Consider the following 5,254-nt stretch of genomic DNA (forward strand, 5'->3'; position numbering starts at 1 on the left):
AGGTTATTTGATCTATGACTTCTTAAAATATTCATTAACTTTACTGATAATTATTTCCTTAGAGTTAATGAAATTCAATAAAAGAAGTTGATGCATGTATTGATGAGTCATAGAACAATTTGCGATTGAACTATTATAGATATTAAAGGAATTACCTCTTCACGGTACTTATATGCATATAATTTTAATGAATGATGATTGTATACCAGAACATAATTAACAAAGAAGGCTAAATCCTATCATGAAGGTTTGAAGAAAAATATTTTGAAGTGGTTAGATGTTGGTATTATATATTCTATTTTTTATAGTTTTTGGGTGATTCTATTTACTATGTACCCAAGAAAATGGGGGTGAATGTGACGACTGATGAGAAGAATGAGTTAATTTTAACTAAAATAGTAGCAAGATAGAGAATTTGTATAGACTATAAGAAACTTAACAAAGCTACTAGAAAAGCTCATTTCATACTTTCCTTTATTGATTAGATCTTAAATAGACTATTTGGGCATCCATTCTACAACTTCTTAGATGATAATTTAAGCATAATCAAATTTCTATTTCACTTGAGGACTACAAAATATTACATTCTCTTAATCAATAAAATTCATATGCCTTTTGGACTCTGTAACTTCCCAACTACTTTTTAAGGATGTATAATGACCAATTTTAATGATTTAACTAAGCAGGCCATTGAATAAATTATGGAAGATTTCTCAATAGTCGGTATGTTGTTTTATAACCATCTTAAATATTTTGCATTAATTTTCCAAATATTTAAATAAAATAATTTGGTACTAAATAAAAAAAGTGTAATTTCATTGTTACAAAGAGCACGGTTCTAAAACATTATGTTTCAACATAAGGTATGTAAGTGGAGATAATTCAAAAATTCATGTGATAACAAAAATTCTACATTATTTAAGAGTAAAAGTTTTTAAAATTATGTAAGGCTTTCAAGAAAATTGTTCAAGGGCATTTTTTAAATTACAAAGCTTTATTTTGTCATTTTTTAATGAAAAATTTTCCTTTTAGATATAATCAGACGTCCATATAAGCCTTTAAAACTTTAAAAATAAATTAATTATTACATCTAGCACTATATCACTTAATTGAAATATTTATTTTAAGCTCATATATGCTGTTAGTAATTATGAAATTCGGGCAATTTTGACGCAAAAAAATTAGCACAATTTTTAAAGTTAATTCTTATGACAATAAATTATCAAATGAATCTCAAATTAATTGTATAACTACTAAAAAAATAATATAATATTTGCCTTTACCAATTTTAAATCCTTCTCAAATGGACCAAAGTCCTGATTTATGTTGATCATTTAGCTATCATACCCTAAACCTTAAACCCTTTGAATTACACCCTAAACCCTAAACCTTATGGGCGGGGCCAACAAGCAACTGATGACGAGCGACAATGAAGGTCGACAGTTTCTCGATAGCATAGATAGTATTTTAATAGTGTAATTCAAATTCTATCAAATCGGTCAAATTCTAAATTCTGCCAAAACAAACTAATGAGTGAAGTTTATTTTCATTGAAATTTATCTTCATTGAAACTTTACATTATAGTTGTGCTTCTTCATACCAAGCACAAAATTTTTTCAAACTCTATAGCACACAGTTCTTAAAAATTTGTATTTCACTTTTAAAAAATTGTAATAGTGATGTTATTGATGTGATATTAATGTTTTCAATGCTATGTGTGTAAAAATGAAAGCTTAGGTTTCCGATATATAAATACATAAGAATTGTTTGCTATGAATGTAAATTCCTCTTTTTAGAAGGAATTTCACATACATAGCATACAATTCTTATATATTTCGTATCTCAAATCTGAACTTTCAAATTTATATATATGGCACTTTGGTGTTTTAAATCTATGCATGAAAATGTGTATTTTAATTTTAAAATGTTATGATAGCGATCTTTTTTATGTGATATTAATTTTTTTAGTGTTGCATGTGTAAATATAAAAGTTCAGGTTTTGGATAGATAAATATATAAGATTGTATGCTATGAATCTCAATTACCCTCTCTAAACGTAGCTTCCTCAATCAACCAAACTTGTGCAACTCTTCTTAAACCCTTTGATTCCACTACTACTTTAACTCAAAGCTCTTCAATAGTCATCAATTCTCAATTTTCTGTGTAAACCTTCCTAATTATGATGGTTAAATCCCTCTTCTTGGGCCTTTTCATGACACACTGTCATTGAATTGTAAGTCCTAATTAACTTTTGTACTATTACTTTTAAAATTTTGAATTTAGATCCACTTGACTTCTTTGAAATTCTAATTTTGAAAGACCAACTTGAAATCTTACATCTTTGAGGTAGAGAAAAAACCCTTGCTCATGTAGATTCATTTTTCTTAAAGATTTTTATCATTCAAATGATTATGTCTATCTTTAAAGTAATATTTCTTTCCCTTAAGGTGGTATATTATTCTTTGAATACCGTATTTGATCATTCAAATAGAAATCTTTTAAGATCTATTATGGATACAACGAAACAAGGAAGAGAAAATATAGCACTACAAATGAACACAACATTATCAAATAAAAAAATATCAGAGATTTGAGGTAACATATAATGCCATGTAGATTGTTTTCATTTTATTCTATTTTAGTTTATCCATGGTTACATAATTCTTCTAAAGCATAAAAAGTCAATTTGTGATAAAGAAGAAACTCATATGAATAACACATCTACCTACCATATAAGGATCAAACTACAAGCGGAAATAATAAAAACACATTCCTAAACCACTCAATAATTATAGTTTTATGCCTTTGTTGCCTCTTTTGTTTTGTTGCTCCTATGTTTTGTTGCTCCCTACAAACAAGACATTCTTACATTTCACACAATTCAACATATAAAAAAGCCTAACTTTACTATCATAATCAACTAGAGATAAGCTTAAGTTAATTGGTGAATAAATCATATTAATCACTAATGTTATTTCCTTTTCCATGCACAAGAGATCAACCCCAATTGGCCTACCCAAAACTCATCAAATTAAAAAATTAAATTACAAGAAACATATACCCTAAATTCATATTTAATGCAAGAATAAAATAATCCATTAATAAATAAATAAAGTAATCCACTAAAATATTTAAGAAATTTAAACCTACATTACGACATTTTTGCAACAAAGTTAAGAGTTTATGGATGGTGGAGAGCAACCTTTACCTTTGATTTCATGAAAAAAAATAGAAAAGAATAACTTTCTAGAATAGAGGGTCGGATAGCGTTCGTCCGCGGAGAAGAGGTTCCCACTTAAGAGAAGGAGAGAAATAAGAGTTTTGGGCACTGGAGATGATATAAAGACATACATGATAAATTACCAGCTAAAATTTCAGCTAGTAAATTTTACAAATAGAGTTCAAACGCAAAATTAGCTGATTATAAATAGTTTACCGACCGTCTGCAAACACCAGTCAGCCTTCAAGCGGATAATTCAACTAGTTGATAGGTTTATTAGTATCCCCATCACATTTTTAACTCCGCTCATTCTGCTACAAATTTAGACTCAAAAAATTTCAACTAAAAAATCCAACATGTATTGCCACTGATATATATTTATATGTTCTCATGTAGTGTAACTGGCTTCAAATTACTTTCGTAAGTTCTGAATTTACTCTCATCTTTTTTTTTTCGTACGTGGAGAATGACGATCTATCAATAATTTATTAGAACTATATCATGATAAATTCAGTCAAAAGTTTCAAAATATTCTATCAAACAGCATATGTTGATTCCTTTGATAAACTATTTTCTTAAGCATATAAGTGTTTTTATTACATTAAAATTGATTGATTATAAATTCATATGATTCCTCTCATTGAGACACAGTTTGATTATAAACAAGCCAAATATAAAGATTTTTGTACCTTTCAATTCTTTCATATGAGATACAAAATACTGCTATAATATATATATATATGGAGGGAGAGAGCGCGAGCAGGTGCGCGTTCTCGTGAACTGGTGTGCGCTGGCTCTTACAAAAAGAGGTCGCAGACGTGCGGTCTCGTGAGCGCGGAAGCCGACGAGGCGGCGATGTGTACGCGCGTACGGATCCATTAATATTTCACACCCTTAATTAATATTTTGCTAACCGCTCCTTCGCATCTGTTCTTCATCATAATACCACGAGAAAACGATTTTAGCTTCGGCTTCTCTTCACCATCATTAACTCTAAATCTCTTGTCCTCCGCCCATAAAGACAAACTCGTCACGCACCAAACCCTTCACATGTATGAACCTCCTGTTAACAGTACTAACTCTTTGGCATCTCCAATAGCTCCCTCGAAGCTAATCATCGCAACAAAACAACCCAACTAAATTGCTATGCGATACTTTTTCACAGCACTAGTTTGTCTTTCTCTGCTCTCTTCGTCATCAACCTTTAATTTCTCTTCTCTTTATTCACTGTTAGTTTAGCCATGATGCTATAAATTCTTTCACAAAAACAAAAATTACATAGTTGAAGTTCTAGTTTCCAAAACTGAGAGGAGATTCATGCATTTGATTGAGCAGAAGAGTAGGGTTAGTTAAGAACTTATATTAGGAGGTTATGATTTGCATGATAAGATAATATTCTTGGAGAAATAAGACATCAGGTATTCTTGGAAATTTTATCACAGCTCACCACTATGATTTATGTGAACAATTACGACCCAAGTGGTTCATAACTTGCAACTTTCTACTTGGCCTATGCGACTAATCGATACAACTAAAGCAACCATCTGCGACTCATACAACCAACTACGACATACATGATCCACAACTTATGTAATTCACTTTGGTACTTGCAGTCAAAGGAGGTCATCACATCTCATCAAGATGACTTACGTGCCCAACAATGACCTAAGTGGTCCATAGCTTGCGAAACTCTTGACTCCAGCCTACGAGTGTCATAACAACTCGCTACTACGATTTACTTGACCACCTATGCCAATGAGGTCAAATACATGTGCAACTCCCGACTCCATCTCTTACGGCTTACAAACATTATTATAGCTCACACTGCGACCTATGTGACCGCCTAGGTGGCCAATTAGGGCTTAAGTGACTCATAGCTCTTGCAAATTCCTATTGTAACCTCTGTAGCCAATCGAAACTATTGAAGAAACTATCTGTGACTCACATATTCAACAACTACCATGACTTTTAACTATGGCCTATAAGACAAGCTGACACTACAATCATCTATAATATTCGTGATGAACTATTGTT

This window comes from Phalaenopsis equestris, unplaced genomic scaffold (assembly GCF_001263595.1).
Source record: "Phalaenopsis equestris unplaced genomic scaffold, ASM126359v1 Scaffold001309, whole genome shotgun sequence".
Lineage (NCBI taxonomy): Eukaryota > Viridiplantae > Streptophyta > Magnoliopsida > Asparagales > Orchidaceae > Phalaenopsis > Phalaenopsis equestris.